The 22,047-nt window shown below is 45.8% G+C and overlaps 1 protein-coding gene across 1 annotated transcript in view; it reads right to left on the bottom strand.

Moving 5' to 3' along the window:
- Positions 1–200: 200 nt before the first annotated feature.
- The window catches only part of CPSF7 (cleavage and polyadenylation specific factor 7), a 175,517-nt gene continuing 153,670 nt past the window's right edge, over positions 201–22,047 (bottom strand). Inside the window, exon 10 of the mRNA XM_069223252.1 lies at positions 201–1,425. The gene's annotated coding sequence lies outside the window, so the exon portion shown is untranslated. The remainder of the gene's footprint in view (positions 1,426–22,047) is intronic.

Below are 22,047 nucleotides of genomic sequence, written 5' to 3'. Positions count from 1 at the left end.
TTGTTCAAGAGTGTACAAAGGATGTTGACCATCTAGGCTCCTACCCCTGAAGAATCTTAAATCTCGCTGCCAAAGTCAAAGAATTAACAATTTTCTCCCAATGACAGTGCCCACATTTGTTTCACAAACTTAACTAATTTATTTACCACATGCAACCAACTGTAAAACTGTATACAGCATAAAAAAAGCAATGTAAAAGATTTACAACATCATCAAGTTTATTACACAATTTCTTTAACCTATGGAGACACAACACAAATCAAGGTTTTGAGGTCAGCTGCAATGGAGGGCGTTTTTTTTGTTACTGAACTATTGTGGAATAACTAAAAATTGTACTGGTACATAAAAAAACTACCCACCCAGGAAGGGCTTCCATAGAATTTTGACATTACCAGCATATCATCGAAAATAAAAACATAGGCATCATCATGTGCACTTGATCTGCATGTAGACAGTGATAAACTGGAACAATATCACAGTTCCTCCCTAAGAGAAGAGCTTGGGCGAGAAGAAAGAAAAAGGAATATGGGAACCAGGCCAAAATTAAAAGATAGGAAAAAGTATATAACATTGTCTTGTGCTTTAAAGGCACCACATTTGAAATGAAGAAAAATTCAAAAAGGGAATAAAAACTTCTCCAAGCAAATTAGAAATTGAGGCCTCTGAAAAATACAAAGGGAAAAGGCCTCTTTGGAAGAGGCAAAGGGAAGTGAAACCTTTCTGCTGAACAGGGGGGGCCTCATTGCTCTTGTAGCAGACATTATGTCTTCACTCCTCTCGACAGAGAGAAACAAGACATTGTTCGTCCTACTGCCCGAAAGGCATAGCTCCTTTCAGTAGAAGAGGGACTACGCCTTTCTCGGAAGGTAATGAACTCAGCTTTTGAAGAAATTAAGGTTTCCTCCTCTCTGTATCTGAAAAGAAGCCTTAATCTTCGTGGTAAGAAGAAAAGCTACCTCACTTGTCCCTTCTCATTGGAAGAGGCCTCAAAGAGAGGATTTTTCTTAAAAGTGATAAAAAGGAAAGAGGCATCAGTCTTTTTGGTACAGAGAAAAATGCTTCACAATAAAGAGTAAGAGATTCTACATCCTGATGAATTTCATGGTGAGAGATCATATTTTGACAACCCAAGATACAGAAAATGTCCAAAGAGTCTGAGTTAAATTGCAATTTAAGTGTCAAGCAGCAGAACTGTCAACACAAGATGCTCCTTTGTTCATATAACTGTGACTAGCGGTAAACAGCTGCAAGCCATCAGATGTAAGGGATGGTTTTCGTCCAGAGGATGGGGAAGGAATGCTATCTCTCTGAACCATGTGGATGCTCACACTGGGCATGAAGGTGGCAGCCAGGACCCCTCTGGCCTTTAGTCTTGTTCACAATGACAAAATGCAAGTCCATAAAAAAGTTTATTCACATGAACCTCTGAAAAAGAAGAAGAAAGAACCCATCAGCTCAATCACAGAAAGCCAGCTTTCTCAATAAAATGAACATCCTTACATAATTTATACACCAAATATACAATACGTTAACCAACTTGATATGGTAGAATGTGTCAGTGAAGAAACCATAGCATATTTATCAACAGATCTTCCTTAGCTAGTTTATCACTATACTTCGGGTACTGTTCTACCATAAATCTAGTCCTCCAGCACCACATCAAAAACTTAAAACTCAAACAAATTTAGGCAGGCATAACATTAAGAAACAATCACTGACACAGATAACAAGTTTACCTTTTGTATAGTGCATGTGCAAAGAGGTAGTCAACATAGAAATCCAGACATACCCATGAAGAACACACATGCTTAGAAGCAGCCATGTGCACAGATCAAAAGTTACACATAAATGTGGACAGGGCTCCACAGACAAGCTTAGGGGTGGAGGAGTAGGGGGTTGAACGGGGGTAAGTAAGAGTAATGGGCATCACACTGTGTGCAATAACACAGGGCAAGGGCATGAGGTGTTGGGGAGGACTAAGCAATGTGAAGTGGGCACTGGGCAATTATTCCAGCTTTCATTTGTCCCAGGTTAGGTGTGAGCAGCTCATATAGCATTAAAAAAAAAAAAAATTGCATTCCCCTACTGCAGTGTTTTTACCTTTTAAAGACAGGACTTTTGAGTTCAACAATGCAAATGAAAAAGTAGAACATGCAAGTTACTCTTGCGTGACAGAGGAGAACATGTAATTTGGGAAACGTGTACTATATTATTTATAATCCATTTGAGTGAGTTATTTATTAAGCAGGACAGTTAACAACTTGCACTTATATAACATTTAAAATCAACTCCTCTGTTCCCAAATGTGTGGTAAACTACTCCAAGAGGTGTTGCATTTGATGAAGCTAGGGTATTTATTCTATCCATCTCACCTTAGTTTTTTTCCAGGACTTTCCTTTCACAACCCATCTAGCAAAGTATCATGGCTAGAAAATCCATTTGAATGTGGCCTTTAAATAATATAGGCGCCAACTGACATGGAGGTATTTAATGTGTGCTTGCAATTGCCCTCTGCATTGCCAACTGAAGATGAGAATAATCTGCTATATAATCTTCAGTAAAGCTGCACATGCATCGTTAAGACCAGAAATATACACATTTCTCTTTTGGGAGAGATAGATTGCTCCATGTTCATATGAGTTTCCTGTATGACTAAGCTTTTGCCGCCCAGCCCTTACACAATGCTCAATAGAAATTTCTGTTTTTCCTCTTAGAATGCTCAAGTCATTCAAGCTCACAGGAGGTCCCCTGCAGTTTTATTGGACGCCCGATTTGTGACCTTTTTACTCTATGCTAAACTGCTGATTGCTAGTAGTAGAAGTGTTTCTTAGTCAATAGTACAGGACTCAGTGTCTACTCTACTGGCTCTCCCATAAAAAATGCTCATCAGTCCCCGCTAAATGGGATTTCTGGACTTTATGATGTCTGGGACATTTAAAGAAGGGAGTCTGTAATCGGTGTCATGTTTACTGGTTTATCCTTGTATAACTGGTGTAGGAAAGTACCCGCTTTTTTGGCATGGTCACCCCCCTTTTCTGCCTGTTGTCAGTGTGTTTGACTGTGTTCACTGGGATCCTGCTAACCAGGACCCCAGTGATTATGCTCTCTCCCTTTAAACTTGGTTACTTACACCCCACATTTGGCATACTGGAGCCCCCATGTAAGTCCCTGATACATGGTATCCAGGGTATTGGGGTACCAGGGTACCCCCCTGGGCTGCACTATGTATTAAGTCACCCATAGGGAACCCATGCAAAGTGTGCCTGCAGGCTACCATTGCAGCTTGTGTGAAGGCGTGTATGCACCCTTTTCACTACAGGACACTGCACCAGGTCACTGTAAGTCACCCTTGTCCCAGGCACTCCTAGCCCAGAGGGCAGGGTGCCACTACCTGTGTTTGAGGGCACCAGTGCACTAGCAGAGGTGCCCTCACGAACTCCAGTTTCATTTTCCTGGAGTTCGTGAGTGCAGGGACGGCATTTTATGATTGTACTGGACATAGGTCACTACCTATGTCCAGCTGCATAATAGTAACTGCAAACCTAGGCATGTTTGGTATCAAACATGTCAGAATCATACCCCAATACTGTTGCCAGTATTGGAAGCATGATTTCATGCACTCTGGGACTCCTTAGAGGGCCCCCAGCATTGCTCCTACCAGCCTTCTGGGGTTTTCCAGGCAGCCCAAGCTGCTGCCACTCCTCACACAGGCTTCTGAAGCTCCTACTGCTTGAACAGCTCAAGCCCAGAAAGGCAGAACAAAGGGTTTCCTTTGGGAGAGAGAGGAGGTAACACCGTCTCCTTTGGAAATTAGGTGTTACATGGCTTGGGAGGGGTAGCCTCCCCATGCCACTGGTATGCTTTGAAGGGCACATTTTGTGCCCTCCGTGCATAAACCAGTCTACACCAGCACAGGAACCTCCAGTTCCTGCTCTGGAGCAAAACTGGACAATGGAAGGGGGCGTGCCCAGAGCTCCTCCAGTGAGGCCTTGGTTTCTGCCATCTTGAATCCAAGTTTGGCAGGGACCTCTGGGAGGTGTCGTAAGAGCCCCCTCCTTACAGGTGGTCACCTGGCTAGGTGACCAATTCCCCTTTTCAGGGCTATTTAGGGTCTCTCTCTTGGGTGGGTCCTCAAATTTGGCGTGCAAGATTCCAGCAGGACTTATCTGCAACCTTTGCTTTGATTTCAAGCAACTGGAATCACGACTGGACCCTCCAGGAACCGACAATCTGCATACATGTAGGAAGTTGGCTCTGTATGTGCTATTTCAAAGTAAGGAATAGCATGCACAGAGTCCAAGGGTTCCCCTTAGAGGTAAAATAGTGGTAAAGAGAGATAATACTAATGCTCTATTTTGTGGTAGTGTGGTCGAGCAGTAGGCTTATCCAAGGAGTAGTGTTAAGCATTTGTTGTACATACACATAGACAATAAATGAGGTACACACACTCAGAGACAAATCCAGCCAATAGGTTTTGTATAGAAAAATATATTTTCTTAGTTTATTTTAAGAACCACAGGTTCAAATTTAACCTGTAATATCTTGTTTGAAAGGTATTGCAGGTAAGTAGATTAGGAACTTTGAATCATTTCAATTGCATCTATACTTTTCAAGTTATTCACAAATAGCTATTTTAAAAGTGGACACAGTGCAATTTTCACAGTTCCTGGGGGAGGTAAGTTTTTGTTAGTTTTACCAGGTCAGTAAGACACTTACAGGGTTCAGTTCTTGGTCCAAGGTAGCCCACCGTTGGGGGTTCAGAGCAACCCCAAAGTTACCACACCAGCAGCTCAGGGCCGGTCAGGTGCAGAGTTCAAAGTGGTGCCCAAACCGCATAGGCTTCAATGGAGAGAAGGGGGTGCCCCGGTTCCAGTCTGCCAGCAGGTAAGTACCCGCGTCTTCGGAGGGCAGACCAGGGGGGTTTTGTAGGGCACCGGGGGGGACACAAGCCCACACAGAAATTTCACCCTCAGCGGCGCGGGGGCGGCCGGGTGCAGTGTTAGAACAAGCGTCGGGTTCGCAATGGAAGTCAATGAGAGATCAAGGGATCTCTTCAGCGCTGCAGGCAGGCAAGGGGGGGCTTCCTCGGGGAAACCTCCACTTGGGCAAGGGAGAGGGACTCCGGGGGGTCACTTCTGCAGTGAAAGTCCGGTCCTTCAGGTCCTGGGGGCTGCGGGTGCAGGGTCTTTTCCAGGCGTCGGGACGTAGGTTTCAGAGAGTCGCGGTCAGGGGAAGCCTCGGGATTCCCTCTGCAGGCGGCGCTGTGGGGGCTCAGGGGGGACAGGTTTTGGTACTCACAGTCGTAGAGTAGTCCGGGGGTCCTCCCTGAGGTGTCGGTTCTCCACCAGCCGAGTCGGGGTCGCCGGGTGCAGTGTTGCAAGTCTCACGCTTCTTGCGGGGAGATTGCAGGGTTCTTTAAAGCTGCTCCTTTGGATAAAGTTGCAGTCTTTTTGGAGCAGGTCCGCTGTCCTCGGGAGTTTCTTGTCGTCGTCGAAGCAGGGCAGTCCTCAGAGGATGTAGAGGTCGCTGTCCCTTTGGAAGGCGTCGCTGGAGCAGAGTTCTTTGGAAGGCAGGAGACAGGCCGGTGAGTTTCTGGAGCCAAGGCAGTTGTTGTCTTCTGGTCTTCCTCTGCAGGGGTTTTCAGCTAGGCAGTCCTTCTTCTTGTTGTTGCAGGAATCTAACTCTTTAGGTTCAGGGAAGCCCTTAAATACTAAATTTAAGGGCGTGTTTAGGTCTGGGGGGTTAGTAGCCAATGGCTACTAGCCCTGAGGGTGGGTACACCCTCTTTGTGCCTCCTCCCAAGGGGAGGGGGTCACATCCCTAATCCTATTGGGGGAATCCTCCATCTGCAAGATGGAGGATTTCTAAAAGTTAGAGTCATCTCAGCTCAGGACACCTTAGGGGCTGTCCTGACTGGCCAGTGACTCCTCCTTGTTTTTCTCATTATCTCTCCTGGACTTGCCGCCAAAAGTGGGGGCTGGGTCCAGGAGGCGGGCATCTCCACTAGCTGGAGTGCCCTGGGGCATTGTAACACGAAGCTTGAGCCTTTGAAGCTCACTGCTAGGTGTTACAGTTCCTGCAGGGGGGAGGTGTGAAGCACCTCCACCCAGGGCAGGCTTTGTTTCTGTCCTCAGAGAGCACAAAGGCTCTCACCGCATGAGGTCAGACACTCTTCTCTCAGCAGCAGGCTGGCACAGACCAGTCAGTCCTGCACTGAACAATTGGGTAAAATACAGGGGGTATCTCTAAGATGCCCTCTGTGTGCATTTTTTAATAAATCCAACACTGGCATCAGTGTGGGTTTATTATTCTGAGAAGTTTGATACTAAACTTCCCAGTATTCAGTGTAGCCATTATGGAGCTGTGGAGTTCGTTTTTGACAGACTCCCAGCCCATATACTCTTATGGCTACCCTGCACTTACAATGTCTAAGGTTTTGCTTAGACACTGTAGGGGCATAGTGCTCATGCACATATGCCCTCACCTGTGGTATAGTGCACCCTGCCTTAGGGCTGTAAGGCCTACTAGAGGGGTGACTTACCTATGCCACAGGCAGTGGGAGGTTGGCATGGCACCCTGAGGGGAGTGCCATGTCGACTTAGTCATTTTCTCCCCATCAGCACACACAAGCTGGCAAGCAGTGTGTCTGTGCTGAGTGAGGGGTCCCTAGGGTGGCATAAGACATGCTGCAGCCCTTAGAGACCTTCCCTGGCATCAGGGCCCTTGGTACCAGGGGTACCAGTTACAAGGGACTTACCTAGGTGCCAGGGTTGTGCCAATTGTGGAAACAATGGTACATTTTAGGTGAAATAACACTGGTGCTGGGGCCTGGTTAGCAGGGTCCCAGCACACTTCTCAGTCAAGTCAGCATCAGTATCAGGCAAAAAGTGGGGGGTAACTGCAACAGGGAGCCATTTCTTTACAATACACAACGAATATTCTGCTTGCAACAGTGGTTCCACTGCTCCCTCCAGCTTCTGCAACATTTCCACAGCTGTGCATCCTCTGAGGGTGGTAAGTCTTCAGCCTGCAAGAGAAGGAAGAAGGAATCTCCCTTGCATCTGCAGGCACCAACTGCAACGATGACCGGCTGCGTGGTTCTCCTCATATCCTGAGCTGCGTGCTTCCTGCATCACTTTGTTGGAGATAAGCCCTTGCCTTCCCATGCAGGACAGTACCCCCATGCACAGAATCAAGGCTTGTTGGCATCTTCTCCAAGGGATCTTCATGCTCAGTGTAGCCCCAGCCCTAGCACTCAGTCATGTGAAGCACAGCCCTCTGCGTCCTCCTCCTGCGGCATGGGACCCTTCTCCAGTTGTGCTGCGTGGGCGCCACTGCGACTCCTGGTTCCTCCTCCAGTGGGTCTCCTGTGGGGGCTGCCTCATCTTCTGTGGACTCTCTGCCTTGCGGAGGGTCCACCTAGGACTACCCCTGTGGGTTGAGTCCTCCTGGAAGTTGCTGGATCCCGGCAGCTCCACTTTGTGTGGGGGGGGGGGAGGGGGGCTGTCGGGGTGGGAATGTGGTACTTACCTTTTGGGGGGGGAGTGGGGTGCATTTGCATTCCATTTTTTTTAGTATTAGGTTTGGGTTCCCCCTATGGTCACTATTGTCTATTTTGCATTTGCACTGTATCCTATCACTTTTTATGCCTATTGCTGGTTACTAGTGTACATATCTAGTGTGTTACATACATCCTATTGGAGGGTTGCCTCTGGTACTTTTTGGCAATTGTGTCAGTAAAATAAAGTACCTTTACTTTTGTAACAATGAGTGTTTTCTTTCATGCGTTTAAGTGCTGTGTGACTACAGTGTTACTGCATGAGCTTTGCATGTCTCCTAGACAAGCCTTGGCTGCTCAACACACAGCTGCCTCTAGAAAGCCTGGCTTCTAGACACCGTCTACACTACACTACTAGGGGATACCTGAACCTGGTCTAAGTACCTTGGGTACCCACCACACACCAGGCCAGCTTCCTACAACTGGACTGCTGAGAGTGGGCAACAGCAACGCAGATCATGGAATACCTCAACTTCCAGATTAAACCTGATGTCAAAACCACCAGAGGAACCCTTGCCTACAGACTCCCTGGGCCCCAACACAGCTTTTACAAGTCCATTTCGGACTTCACTGCCACCCAGGCAATTGACTCCAACCACTACATCTTCCTGGAAGACCTGTCTAGCCAACTCCGCCTCACTCATCGAAAACATGAGCATCATCAGCCCCTCTCAGCTTATCACTGCCCCTCATGCACAGCGCAGGGACACACTAGATCCCATTTTCTCATTCAGCGACAGAGCCAAGTTCTTCCATATCATCCCAGGTAACATGGACCGACCACAACATCGTCCACCTCACCATTGAGGGACCGCCTGGAGCTCCTAAGATAAACCCCCACACGTCCTGCCACAACGTCACTGAAACATCCTAGTCCGCCACCCTCAAAGAAGCTAGACCAGTCCCTGTAGACACCCTCGTACACCACGTGCAAAACTTCTCCAAATGGATCTCCTCAGCTGCAGACACCATCGCCCTACCGAAGAGAACCACCAGCAGCAAGCCCACCAAAAAAAGCCAAATAGTTCACCAAGGACTCCTGACCCTCGAACAACAGTACAAGAAACTAGAAAGGCACTGGAGCTCCAACAAGACCACTGCTGCCCTCAAAAGATGATACCACCGACTCAGAGAGACCAAGAAAGAAGCACTCACCCTTCCATATCGAGGCTAGCACCACCTGCGCCAGAGAACTCATCTTACTCCGAGAATTCTCCTGCCCCGTCTGAGAACATAATTCACTCCTCCCAAACTCTCTGAGACATGCTATCGGACTACTTTCAACACAAGATTACTAACATCTACAGCAACTTCGACTCCTAATCCTCTGACCTCATCTCACCACACTCTCCGCACCCCCCACTCTCCAAGGGATCACCGGATGGAAGCAGATATCTACCAAAGACACCATCTCAATCAAGGCCTCCACTCCGGATCCCCCTGCGGACCCCTTATCACACCGCTTCAACCTAGGAGGAGAAACAATTGGACCCCCACAGAACTCCTCAACATCTCCATCTCCACAGCCACCGTCCCTGGAAGCATGCCAAAGTCAAGCCCTTCCTGAAGAAACACTCGGCTGACCCCAACAAGCTCAAGCACTACAGCCCCATCTCGCTCTTCCCATTCCCCACCAAAGACTTGGAAAACCCCATCAACCGCCAGCTCACAAACTATCTCAAAAACAACAACAAGCTCAACCAATCCCAATCCAGCTAAATCACAGAACCGAAAAGACCTTAATTGCAGCTACCGACAACATCAGGCACCTCTTCGACCAAGGGGCAACTGTGGCCCTCATCCTCCTCGACTTATTGGCAGCCATTGACACCGTCTCACAGAACATTCTCATCATCAGGCTCCACAGAATTGGCAGACAAGATAACACACTCAACTGGATCTCCTCTTTGCTTTCCAGCCAAACACAGAGGATCCTCCTCCCTTCCCTACGTCTCCGCAACCAAAGACATCATCTGTTGCATTCCCCAGGGTCCCTCCCTCAGCCCCACCCTCTTCAATATGTACATGACTCCACTGGCAGACACCACACACCAACGGACTCAACATCGTCTCCTCCGTAGACGATACCCAGCTCGTCCTATCCCTCACAGACAGAAATGTCACCACACAAACTAACTCTTTGACCTACATCGCCACCTGGATGAGGACCAACTGCCTCAAGCTAAATTCAGATAAACCAGAGATCTTCTTCTTCGGGAACAAGCCCTTCTCATGGGACGACACGTGGTGGCCCGCCGCCCTCGGTCCCCCTCCCACACCTACCGACCACACGTGCAACCTAGGGGTCATCCTGGACATCCAACTGACCATAAAGCAACAGATCAACACCATCTCCTTTGCCTGCTTCCGCATGCTCCGCAAGATCTTCCAATGGATCCCCGTCTCTACCAGAAGAACAGTCACCCAGGCCCTCATCTACAGCTGACTCTACTACGGCAACGCGTTTATGCCAGAACCACAAAAACAGCTCATTAACTGCATAGGCCATCCAAAATGCGGCAGCAAGACTTGTCCTCAACCTTCCCAGAAGAATGAGCAAAACCCACCCAGCTCAGGGCCCCCCACACTGGCTCCCCGTCCAGCAAAGAGACTCTTCAAGCTCCTCATGCATGCAAGCAAAGCCCTCCACAATGCTGGACCTGGGGACGGGGTTTGGAGAGAGAGAAACAAGTCGCGCTTTAGAAGACCCAGTTATAGAATGACTGAATGAACCTCAGATGTGCATTGTGAACAATAAGGTGGTGTCCTTTGTGCAGGGCTCAATGTCCATTTTGAACATTGCTCTATGAAGGTACCTGCAATCCTGTCGGCCTCCCCGAAACCTGTGTACATAATGGTTGACGTAGATAAGGATGGGGAGGAAGTTGCCAGCCCAGGTCCTTTGTCCTAGTGTAGGTTTCCTCTGACAGAGTGAGAACCACACCTCCCATATTTCTTTATCTTATAGGCTTCAGACAAAACTAATAAATTATATTTTACAGGACAAATTCAAACTGGTCTTAATGAGGCCACATTTGCTGTAATTAAGCAAAAGTCTAAAAAATACCCATACAGGACCGAAAGAGCATCTAAACTATTAAAAACAGCAGCCTTCAGGAGTCCTGGTGACCTTCAAGTATTCGGTTCATCTTTATTATTCAGGCACTGAGGAGGCTTGGCCAAGGAAGACTGCTAAACAAGGAGTGGAACCACAGTGGTTGTCACTCTCCCTCCCTCCCAAATGTGCAATATTCCACCTTATTTTGTCTATGCTAAATAACCAATAACTGTTCTGTCGTCCTACACCCCACTTTCTTCCAAACACCGAGAATAAATTCATGAGAGGCAGTGCTGGAACTTGGGAGGAGCACGCCGTAACATAAATGTGTCCACGCCTAGCCCTGGTCAGCCACGTCAATCTCCTTCTACCTATGTATATGTTTTACCAGATATCACAGGATTACTCAAAGTAATCAATTCCTTCTTGTTGTGCCGTAGCCATCTCCTCAAACCAAACTACACCTGCTACACAGTAAGAAGTGAAGCTGTAGAGACAAGATCATTAAGTGAAACATATTTCAATTACGTATGCTAAAACAAATTAGTGCACCTTGAAGGTAACAACTGAAGATATTGCTCGCCAATTTCAGAGCTAGAACTTTCACAAACTAAAGGAACACACCTGGTAGCAAACAACTCAAAATTATACAAAGTGTCCGATTTGATTTCTCACAGGTTTTTTATCTAACGATAATAGCCAACAAATTTGATTGTGTAATGTGGTTACAAGCTCTGTTTGACATCTGTAAGCCGCCATCAATGTAATGATGACATCCAAACACAACTGCTAGAGATAGTCAGCTAAACGATGAAATGAGTAATAATGATTAACTTAAGCCCATTACACCTTCTCCTCAATTGGGTGACACTGCAGTGCAACGGTATTACACTTATAAAGACAAGTGCCCTTTTAAGAGAAGAACATGTATCTTTAGTCAAATATGCCGCTGTCTGCAGCTCAGGAACATTATGTGAATGTTCTATTAAAAAACGTGGGAAACTTAGAAGGCAACAATTTTCCTTTAATGTCAACAGCAATGTGGTTACTAACAATAGTAAAAGTTTTCAAAAAAATAATAATAATCAAACGCTACACCCATAACTAATGTAAACACAAGTGAGTCCAAAATGTTGAACAAAACGTAGCAGACACTTAGCAGATGTGATAATAACTGTTGATTCTACCACGAGCAGAGTTCTGCAAAACAGCAATAATTTCAAATCAACCCTCCATTAAAGCACAAACTATAACAGCCTCTTAGTCTGTCTTCAGGAAACATTTAAAAACAGGGATTCACCCTGCTTAAATAACATCATGAGTACAATCACAAAAGTAGTCATTTTTGCCACAAAATATGGGTGGCATCACCACTTCTTTAGGACATACTGAATACCAAGTCGCAAAGTCACCCTCTAGAAACCAGACTTAATTTAAATAACAGCACTACAACACTTTTGTTCCCACCATCACTACGTGCATTGCAAATGAAGATTTAGCTAGATCTTTACCACCTGTCCCGGTACCAAACAATTAAGAAATTATGCCCCTTTCAACAAGATGAGTACATTTCCCAAAATGTGTTAAACAGAAGGCTAAATGATAAAGTAGGCACTACACCCTCAGATATGGATCTAAAGGGAAACATATTAAACAGACATTTTGTACCTAAAATGTGCAAAACTCGCACTCATCACATGTAGCATCTAAGAATAGTCTCAGTTTCACGTTATGAAAATGAAGCTACTAGGATTACAACTCAGCTTATCAACTAACATAGAAACGTCAAAAGGCTGACTAAGTGGAATTAATTTTCATTCTGCAAAACTTAAAAGTAACCTTGCCCAAGAGGTAAGATTACCCCAGCTTATTGATTTTCTGGCTGGATTGACTGAAAATGACTTAAGAGACTATGAACATTTTATAGCAGCTCTTTTATTTTTCCTACTATTTGATATTTATAGGTGTCTACCAATTTGGTCCTGATGAATAATACATTACAATTTGTTACACAGGGGTGAAAATTTCAACATATGTGTTGACTTCAATAAATGTTGGCCATACCCATATGGTCATTTGGGATCTGGGCTCCTTACAAAAACTTATGCTATTAAGTCAACAATTGTTTTGGTCTATTGACCACTGCGCAGAATTGATCACGACCTAGCACCATTTACGAACACTTCAACGTTCAAAAGGAGCACCTATTTTGTTTTTCAAAACTTGTATGAATGATACTAACATTGTATACATGTATTGTATGGAAAATGTCACTTACCCCGCAGACATCTGACGTGGCATGTAGTGCTGCAGATTCACATGCCTTGCATAAGTCCGTCAACTAGTGTTTGGCTCGGAGTGTTACAAGTTGTTTTTCTTTGAAGAAGTCCTTTGGAGTCACAAGATAGAGTTCCATTGCGCATGGGCATCGACTCCATTGTTAGATTGTTTTCCCGCAGAGGGTGAGGAAGGAGTGATAGAGTATATAGGTGAAAAATAAGAGATGTCCAAGCTAATGTAAATATATATACATATGTACAAATGTTTGTAACAAACTACTACATGCTTCCGGGGGGGTGGGAGGGTGCATGTGAATCTGCAGCGGAACATGCCACGAACAAATGTACACTGGGTAAGTGACATTTTCCGTTCGATGGCATGTGTAGCTGCAGATACACATGCAGTGCATAGACTACAAAGCAGTCTGACCTCCCATAAAATAGCGGTGGTTAGCCTGTAGGAGTTGAAGTTGTTTGAAATAATGTTCTTAGTACAGCTTGGCTTACTGTGGCTTGTTGTTTTGAAAATACGTCTACACAGTAGCGTTTAGTGAATGTATGTGGTGTTGACCAAGTGGCTGGTTTACATATTTCAGCCATTGGTATATTTCCTAAAAAAAACATTGTTGCACCTTTTTCCTTGTAGAATGTGCTTTAGGAGTAACTAAGTTGTCCTTTGGCTTTAATGTAGCAGGTTTGAATGCATCTTACAATCCTTCTTGCTAAACCTTGTTTTGATATCTGATTGCCTGTAAGAGTTTTTTGGAAGGCGACAAATAGTTGGTTAGTATTTCTAAACAGTTTTGTTCTGTCTATATAGTACAGTTAAGCTCTTTTGATGTCTAATGTATGTAGAGCTCTCTCTGCCACAGAATCTGGCTGTGGGAAGAAGACTGGCAGTTCCACTTTTGATTTATATGAAACGGTGATACAACTTTTGGAAGAAATTTTTGGTTTGTTCTTAGTACAACTTTATGCTTGCGTACTTGAAAGAACGGTTGTGCATGAGTAAAGGCTTGGAATTCACTTACTCTTCTCAAAGTAGTAATTTCCCCTAGGAAGGCAACCTTCTATGATAGAAATTGCTTTTGGCACGAGTGCATAGGCTCAAATGGTAGTCCCAGAAGTCAGCAAGCACTATATTCAAAGTCCAAGAAGGGAATGGTGGTTCTGGGTGGAATGATGCATTTTGAACCTTCCATGAAAGCTTTAATGACAGGGTCTCTGAAGAGAGAAGGAATGGTTTCTTACCTGTAACTCCAGTTCTCTCGTAGGGGTATTTCCATGATAGTCATAAGCACTGAATAGTTCCGCGCGCCTGCGGGGACCCCGGAGCACTGTTGTGTAGTATATTCTTAAGTGCAATCATCAGCTCCTTGACAAAAAAGGTCGGTGAAAAACACTTAAGAATAACAATGTGCAGCCTATGTGAACAGCTACACAGGCCAAATTGTTAGAAGAAAAAACAGTTGTAGTGTAAATTCACGTTTAAACCTCTATTTATTCTATAAATACATAAATACATTCTCATATTTTATTTACACCTCTCATGAGAATAAAACAATGTAGGGCAGTGTAGCCCATAGGCTGCCATTATACAGAATGAAAATAGAGCTGTGCCTTTAAGAAAGTAAAGTCTTCCTGTTTCCCATCATGCACAGCAAAAGGCAGTTGCCTCAGTTCTTTTTTGGAGGCTATTAACCTGACATGAAGAAAAAACAAAACATTTGTTGGAGTACCAACCTCCATAATATTCATGTTCTATGTCAACTCCACCGGGGAGGAGGGAGGGTTGCTTATGACTATCATGGAAATACCCCTACGAGAGAACTGGAGTTACAGGTAAGAAACCATTCCTTCTCTCGTAGGGGATTTCCATGTATAGTCATAAGCACTGAATAGAGTAGCAAGCCCATCCCCATAACCGCGGTGGAGTAGATATAAGAATACTGAGAAAAACATGAATCATGCAAACAAATTCTTGAGCAAAGCCTGTCCAACTTGAGCATCTGCCCTAGCGTCTGTATCAAGGCAGTAATGCTTAGTAAAGGTATGGACCGACCTCCAAGTGGCAGCCTTGCATATTTCTGCCAAAGGGACATTTCTCATCAAGGCTACAGTAGCTGCTTTCCCTCTGGTAGAGTGGGCTTTTGGCCTACCACCAAGGGATTTGTTTGCTAACTGATAACATAACATTATACATGAAACAATCCACCTGGATAACGATTGTTTAGATGTGCCCAAACCTGTTCTGATTGGGCCATAGTTAATAAAAAGCTGTTGTAATTTTCGAAAGCTTTTTGTCCTGTCCAAGTAAAATTTCAAGACTCTCTTTACATCCAGAGAGTGCAGAGTTCTCTCAGCAGGAGTAGCTGGATTCTGAAAGAAAGTCGGTAATGAAATTGTTTGGTTCACATGGAAGTCGGAGACTACCTTAGGTAAAAATTTTGGATGAGTTCTCATTACCACTTTCGCAGAATGAAAAACCGTGTAGGGTTCCTGAGCGCAAAGGGCCTGGATTTCGCTGACCCTACGCGCTGAAGTGATTGCCACCAGAAAAGCAGCTTTCCATGTGAGATGCTGCAGCGATGCCTTATGTATCGGCTCGAATGGCGGCAGCATCAGACGTGATAAGACAACGTTCAGTTCCCATGGAGGAGAAGGCTTTCTAATGGGAGGAAAAACCTTCTTTAAACCTTCTAGGAAATCCTTAATAATCGGAATCCGAAAAAAGGAAGTTTGTGAAGGACTCTTTCTGTATGCCGTTATTGCCGCCAAGTGAACTTTTATTGACGACAGTTGTAAGCCCGATTTTGCCAAACTTAACAAGTATGGCAGGATAGATTGTTCTCCACAGGAAACCGGGTCAATGTTGTTGTGTAAACACCAAATGCAGAATCTCTTCCACTTGCTTGCATAGGCTGATCGTGTGGAAGGGCGCTTTGCTTCCTTCAGAATTTCCATACAGTCCTGAGGTAGGTTCAAGTGTCCATATTGCACTAGCTCAGGAGCCATGCTGCCAAACTCAACGATGAGGGGTTGGGATGAGATATCTGCCCTCTGAACTTCGTGAGAAGGTCCGGACGATATGGTAGCCTGATGTGTGGTTTGAGTGACCGGTGAAGAAGGTCTGGGAACCACCACTGGCGTGGCCACTCCGGAGCAATTAGGATCATTTTGGTCTGAGCATTGGACAGCTTCTGGAGGACCGCCGGAATCAGGGGAAGCGGTGGAAAGGCGTAAAGAAATGCTCCTGACCAGCTTATCCACAGGGCATTCCCCAGTGTCCCTGGATGGTAATATCTGGAGGCGAAGTTTTGGCATTTTTTGTTTTCTGGGGTTGCGAATAGGTCTGTAGAGGGGGTACCCCAGAGTGCGAAAATGGAATGAACGACGTCGTCGTGTAGTACCCATTCGTGGTTCTCGTCCATTACCCGACTGAGGGCATCCGCTTGAACATTCTGGATGCCGGGCAGGTGAGTTGCCACTAGCGACAGGTTCCTGGCTAGAAGCCAATGCCAGATTGTCTGAGCCTCTCTGGATAAAATTCTGGACCTGGTGCCTCCTTGTTTGTTCACGTAGTACATAGTGGCCACGTTGTCTGTCTGGAGAAGGAGAGTTTCCGTTCTCAGAGAGGGAAGGAAGGCTTTGAGCGCAAGGTGGACTGCGCGAAGTTCCAGCAGGTTGATGTGATAGAGACACTCTCTCTGTGACCACTCGCCTTGGACTCGAAGATGTTCCATGTGCGCCCCCCATCCGAGCAGTGACGCATCTGTTACGATGGTTTGAGATGGAGGCCGTTGTTGGAACGGAATCCCCACCAAGAGATTGCTGGGTAAACACCACCACTTGAGGGATTGTAGGGTGTGAGGAGAAAGAAGGACTTTGTTCTCCCAATCGTCCCTCAGTTGACACCACTGATCCTCCAGATTTTCCTGCAATGGTCTCATATGGAGGCGAGCATTGGGAACCAGATGGATACAAGACGCCATCGAGCCCAGTAGAGAAGCTATTATTCTTGCAGTGGCTTGAGGTCTTTCCTGCAGTTGTTTGCACTTTTGGAGAATCGATAACCGTCGTTCCTCCGAAGGAAACACCTTTCCTAGCCTGGTATCCACAATGGCCCCTAAGTAATGCAACCTCTGAACAGGTGTTGCTGTAGATTTCAGGAGATTGACTTGAAGACCAAGTTTTTGCAGCAGTTGTAGAGTCCATTCGAAATGTTGCTGTGCCTCGAGACAACTGGAGGCCTTTATGAGCCAATCGTCTAGATAGGGGTAGACGAATATTCGCTGTTTCCTCAAGTGGGCGGCTACTACCGCCATGCATTTGGAAAAAGTTCTTGGCGCTGATTTTAGGCCGAAAGGTAGAACTGCAAATTGGTAATGGCGTTTTCCGACGGTGAACCTTAGGAATTTTCGATGTTTCTTGGTTACTGGGATATGAAAGTAAGCGTCGCAAAGATCTATCGCACATAGCCAGTCGCCCTGACGTAGATGTGGGTAAATTTGGTGTAAGGCTAACATCCTGAATTTTTCTTTGCGAATCCATTTGTTTGCTGTCCTCAGATCTAAGATGGGACGAAACTCTTGTTTGTCTTTTTTCGGTACAAGGAAATATCTCGAATAAATCCCCTTCCCTTGTTGGCTGATGGGAACGGGTTCTATGGCTCTTTTTTGCAATAGGATATTGACCTCTAACTGTAGAGCTTCGAGATGGTGGTTGGCTGTTTTGGGTGGAACAGATGGAGGAGAACTGGTGAATCTGAGAGCGTAACCATGTCTCACAATATTCAATACCCAGGCGTCTGTTGTGATGCGTTGCCACTCGTCCAGATGATTTGAGATACTTCCCCCTACCGGAGTGGATAACGGAGGAGGGGGAAGCAAAGATTCAGGGCTTAGACGTGGGAGCCTGTCGAGTTGCCTGAGTTTGAGGTGTTGAACGACCCCTTGTCGACCTTCGCTGAGTAGAGAAACCCCTTTGATGCTGCTGTTGTTGCTGCTGCTGGGGGCGCGAAGACATCCAGTGTGGCGACTGATACCGGTGGGTGAAAAGTCGTCGTTGATATGGCCGGAAAACCTTTCTTTGTTCTTTCGGTCTTTCCATGCCTACCGCTTTCAGGGTATCTAGTTCAGCCTTCATTCTAGCCATCTCGTCATCGGCATGAGAACCGAACAAGGTGGAGCCCGAGAAAGGCAGGTTTTGTATTCTCTGCTGCGCTTCAGGTTTGAGTGATGTAAGTCTCAACCATGCATGCCTTCTGAGCGCTATCCCGTGTGCATAATTGTGTGCGGATAGCACCGAAGAGTCAGCTGCAGCACTTATAATTTGGTTAGAAACCATGGCTCCCTCACCCACGACCTCCAGGAAATCTTCCCTTTTATCCTTAGGAAGATGTTCCGCAAACTGCATTAAAGAGTCCCAGAGGGCACGGTCGTACCGCCCTAATAACGCAGTAGCGCTGGCTGCCTTCATCGTGACGGCTGCAGTAGAACATACTTTTCGTCCTGCAGCATCTATCTTTCTGCTCTCTTTATCTGGAGGCGAAGAAGAAGATGGTGAGGTTGAATGCAGTTTCTTTGCCGCTACTATGACCACCGAATCAGGTACTGGGTCCGACCTCAAGAATAGAGGATCTTGTTCTGGTGGACGATATTTTTTAATAAGTCTGGAAGGAGCAGACTTTGTTGCGGCCGGTGCAAGGAAAATATCCATTGCTGGTTCAAGGAGACCTGGAACCAGTGGAAGCAAAGGTCTGGAAGATGTCCTGTGATGCAAGGTCTCGAAGATCACTGACGTCGAAGGGGCAGGTACCGCCAGCGGGATGTTCAGCTTGGTCGCCCCTCGTACTAAGACCTCCTGGAACGTATTCACATCATCTATGGGGGACACTCTCGGGGACGGTGAGTCCGATAGGGTTGGAGAGTAGTCCCGTGTAGACGAAGAAGAACGCCTGTGATGTGAATGCTGAGATCTCTGTGAGTCATGACGGTGCCGAGAGGAAGAAGAGCGTCTAGAGGAATGTCCCGAACGTCTTACAGACCGCGTTGGAGTCCTCAAAACAGACTCTGAAGGCGGAGCCGGAAGAGGCGCCGTAGGTGTTACCGGCGTCTGTGGCAATGGTGATTGTCGAGGAGAGAGTTGTGGAGACGCTGGAAGGAGGATGAGTGAAGCCGAGGATTCTGAGGTTGTATAAACCCTTCTAGGTCTTTTTGATTGTCGCGACGTCGACACACTCCTCGACGTCGAAGTACGGTGACGGCGAGTGCCCTTCGCCGTCGATTCTTCTCGCCGTTGAGAATCTCTCGACGACGACCCTCGACGTCGCCGTGATGACGGTGAACGCCTACGACGTCGAGCACCCCTCGACGTTGATCGCTCCCGCCGTGTCGACGGCGAGCCGGATTCAGATCTCCTCGACGTGGAACGTCCTCGCCGTGTCGACGGCGACCCAGACCTCGACGGCGAAAGTCCACGCCGTCTCGACGGCGAAATCGTCGTCGACGGCGAGCGATGTCTCTTTCTCGCCGGCGAACCACTCCTCGACGGCGAGCATGTTGGCGCCGTTCCTTGCCTCGACGTCGACGCCCTCGACGTCGGAGACCTGTGCCGTTTTTGAGCCGGTCTGGTTGGAGTTATAGAGGAACCAGTGTGAGCCCTGGTAGAAGACTGACCTTCTCCTCGCTCTGTGGTAGAATGACCACTTTTCCTCCTGTCCTCTTTCGCCTGGAGTCGGATCTTCTCCCTGTCACGAATGGTCCTTCTGGAGAAGGTTTTGCAGATGTCACACGACTCCGGTTTGTGGCTGGATGGAAGGCAAATTATGCAGACCCGATGTGGATCTGTTTTGGCCTTTTTTCTGCCACAAGAAGGACATTTGTCAAACAGTGAAGGCATTTCTGAAGTAGAAAAACCTCAAAATTCTGTCAGAATCTAACAGAAAAAAGTAGAAAATGATCACTCGATGTTAAAAACGTCGAGTGAAAATGAAATTCAAAAGATTTTAAATGAATTTCTGTCACAAAAGGATTTTGTGAGGTAGAGCTCAATGCTTCAGGGTCCTGTCAGAAAGGAGCCGGAAAAAAGAACTGAGGCAACTGCCTTTTGCTGTGCATGATGGGAAACAGGAAGACTTTACTTTCTTAAAGGCACAGCTCTATTTTCATTCTGTATAATGGCAGCCTATGGGCTACACTGCCCTACATTGTTTTATTCTCATGAGAGGTGTAAATAAAATATGAGAATGTATTTATTTATGTATTTATAGAATAACTAGAGGTTTAAACGTGAATTTACACTACAACTGTTTTTTCTTCTAACAATTTGGCCTGTGTAGCTGTTCACATAGGCTGCACATTGTTATTCTTAAGTGTTTTTCACAGACCTTTTTTGTCAAGGAGCTGATGATTGCACTTAAGAATATACTACACAACAGTGCTCCGGGGTCCCCGCAGGCGCGCGGAACTATTCAGTGCTTATGACTATACATGGAAATCCCCTACGAGAGAAGTATGTTGTATGGTTTGTAAGTACGCTGCTATAGCAGTAAGATGAATTTTAATGGTGGAAAAAGCTAAATTTGCTTTTTGTAAATGAAGTAGGTAGCATACAATATCTTGTATTGATGCTGTAAGTGGGTCTATATTTTTAGATTGACAGTAATAAACAAAACGTTTCCACTTCTTAGCATAGCATTGCCTAGTTGCAGGTTTGCGTGCTTGTTTGAGAACTTCCATACCTTCGAATGGAAATTGCAAGTAGCCAAATTCTATGACTTCAGGAGCCAAATCGCTAAGTTGAGAACACTGGGATTGGGATGTCTGATTTGACCTTTGTTTTTAGTTAACAAATCCGGTCTGTTTGGCAGTGTGCAATGAGGCACTACTGCCAGATCTAGGAGTGTTGTGTACCAATGTTGACGTGCCCACGTGGGGGCTATGAGTATCATGGTGAGAGAATATTGACACAGTTTGTTGACCAGAAATGGAATTAGCGGGTGAGGGTGGGGGTGGGGGGGTTTGGGGGAGCGTAAGCAAATATCCCTGACCAGATGATCCATAGAGCACTGCCCTTGGACAGAGGGTGTGTATGCCTGGATGTGAAGTTTTGGTATTTTGCGTTTTCGCTTGTTACGAAGAGGTCTATTTCTGATTTTCCCCACATTTGAAAGTACTGTTTAAGTACCTGAGAGTGAATCTCCCATTCGCTTATCTGTTGGTGTGTTCTGCTTAGCAGGTCGGCTAGCCGATTGTGTATTCCTGGGATGTATTCCGCTAGTAAATAAACGTAACTGTGTATTGCCCATTTCCAAACTGTTTGGGCTAGAAGGGACAGTTGAGATGAATGTGTTCCCCCTTGTTTCTTCAGATAATACATCGTTGTCATGTTTTTATCAAGACAGTTTTTTGTTTGATAAGGGGTTGAAAAGCTTTTAGGGCAAGAAGCACAGCTAACAATTCTAAATGGCAATGTGATAAGTTGACTGTGTTGAATTCCATTCCCCTTCTATGGAAAGATGAGCTCCACAACCTATCTTTGACGCATCTGTTGTTATTGTAGTCTGAGGCAGAGGGTCCTGAAATGACCACCCCTTCATTAAATTGTTGTGATTTCACCACTGAAGGAACTTGTGCGTTTGGCGGTCTAACACTAGATCTTCCAATTGACCTCTGTGCTTGAGATCATTGCTGTGAGAGGCACTCTTGTAGTGTTCCCATGTTTAATCTTGCATGCAGTACTATTGCTATGCAGGATGCCATCATTCCCAATAGTCTTGTGATAAACCTTATAGTGTAATGTTGATTTGGCTGTATTTGTGGTATGAGGTTGTTAAAAGCTTGTATCCTTTGTATTTTCAGATAGGCTAAGGCTTTTTGTGTATTGAGATCAGCACCTAGGTAAGGTTGAACCTGTGCTGGTTGAAGATTAGATTTTTGGTAATTGTGAACCCTAATGTATGCAGGGTTTCTATTGTGTATTGAGTGTGCTGTTGATGCTGTATAAAGTTGCTTGATTTTATTAGCCAATCGTCTAGATAGGGAAAGACATGTATGTGTTGTCTTCTTAGGTAAGCTGCTACTACCGCTAGACACTTTGTGAAAACGCTTGGAACTGTTATGCCAAATGGTAGAACTTTGAACTGGTAGTGG

The sequence above is a fragment of the Pleurodeles waltl genome, chromosome 3_1 (genome assembly GCF_031143425.1).
Source record: "Pleurodeles waltl isolate 20211129_DDA chromosome 3_1, aPleWal1.hap1.20221129, whole genome shotgun sequence".
In the NCBI taxonomy this organism is placed as follows: Eukaryota; Metazoa; Chordata; class Amphibia; order Caudata; family Salamandridae; genus Pleurodeles; species Pleurodeles waltl.
The sequence above is the reverse complement of the archived record's forward strand: the minus strand, read 5'-3'. Positions and strand labels throughout refer to the sequence as shown.